Source organism: Hevea brasiliensis, chromosome 7 (genome assembly GCF_030052815.1).
Source record: "Hevea brasiliensis isolate MT/VB/25A 57/8 chromosome 7, ASM3005281v1, whole genome shotgun sequence".
NCBI lineage: Eukaryota > Viridiplantae > Streptophyta > Magnoliopsida > Malpighiales > Euphorbiaceae > Hevea > Hevea brasiliensis.
In genome coordinates, this window is record NC_079499.1 from 50,510,614 (window position 1) to 50,512,205 (window position 1,592).

Below are 1,592 nucleotides of genomic sequence, written 5' to 3' on the forward strand. Positions count from 1 at the left end.
GGGGTTGTAAAACCAGCAAAATAAGTTTTTGGTGTTGTTGCCGGGGAATTTTTTGCTTTAGTAATATCAAGCGATAAGCAATTTAGCTTATTTAGACAATTATATTTATTATCTAATTTTATTTTACTGGTTGTATTTCTCTTCTTTTCTCTCAGGTGCCCGATCTGGTATATGACCAGAACAAGGCCAGAAGAAGAAATTTTGGACTGTGACCCAGAGATAGACAAAACTCTAAGAGCCATCAGGAGGGAAAGGAAACATCAAGACCACAGTCAAGAAGATCATGAAATTCCAACCATGGCCAATAATAATGATAGACCAAGACTTTTAAGAGAATACGGAGCTCCATTTGTCCAAGGATTTTAGCCTAGTGTCACTAGACCCACAGTGAAAGCCAACAACTTTGAATTAAAACCAGCATGGCTCCAAATGATTCAACAAACCCAGTTTGCAGGTTCACCAACAGAAGACTCACACTATCACCTTCAGTGCTTTCTTGCCCTATGTGACACATTCAAGATGAATGGAGTGTTAGATCAAGCAATAAGACTCAGAGAATTCTTATTCTCCCTTCGAGACAGAGCAAGGAAGTGGTTAATTTCTCAACTGGCTGGAATGTTCACCACTTGGGAAAACCTCTCTCAAGCTTTTCTAGCAAGGTATTTTCCACCTGCAAAGACTGTAAAACTGAGGCTTGAGCTCAACACCTTCAGACAAAAGGAAGGAGAATCACTCTATGACGCATGAGAACGATATAAAGACCTGCAAAGGGAATGTCCACACCATGGTATAGAGGATTGGCTATTAGTGCAAAATTTCTATAATGGGTTACTACCCTCTACAAGGAGCACAGTTGATTCAGCTGTAGAAGGTGATATAATGGAGAAAACAATAACACAAGCACTTGAACTTCTAGAAAGGGTTGCATACCATAGTTATGAGTGGTCAAATGAAAGAGGAAATGCAAAGAGAACTGCAGGGATCCTGGAAGTAGATGCCCTAAGCATGATAAATGCTTAATTTTATCAGCTCACAAAGAGACTCGAAAGAATGCAAGCCAACGTATTTGGTACAAACAGTCAACATGAGGACAACTATGAAGAAGGATACATGAGTTTATAATACAGTAATTTCAATGAACCCTCCACAGAACATATGAACTATGTGAATAATGGAGGAAACTTCAACCAGAGGCAGCCCAAAAATCCATAGTCAAATACTTACAACCATGGATGGAGGAACCACCCAAATTTCTCATGGTCCAATCAGCAGAACTAGCCAATAAACAAGCAATAAGGGTACAAACCACCAGCACCCCCCTAGATTCAGAACAGAGGTCAAAACTTTGCATAGCCATTACTACCTCTTCAATCTCAATAACCTGAACTGAAGATGACCATGGAATCCATGATGGAAGGATTCCTAGCAGCTCAACAACAAAAAAATGAATTGATTAAACAGCTAACTTCCAGAATGGACCAACTTGCTACTCATAACAAGATGCTAGAGAATCAAATCGCTCAGCAAGCAAGTTCTTCAAGTGAGGCTACTGGCAAACTGCCTAGCCAACCAGAAATGAACCCAAGGCAGCA

General features: G+C 40.1%; 1 non-coding gene across 1 annotated transcript; it reads right to left on the bottom strand.

The window, feature by feature from the left end:
• Positions 1–684: 684 nt before the first annotated feature.
• LOC131181833 (small nucleolar RNA R71) lies at positions 685–791 on the bottom strand. The gene has a single exon (XR_009150309.1). It is a non-coding gene; the product is annotated as a small nucleolar RNA R71 (small nucleolar RNA).
• Between the last annotated feature and the right edge of the window lie 801 nt (positions 792–1,592).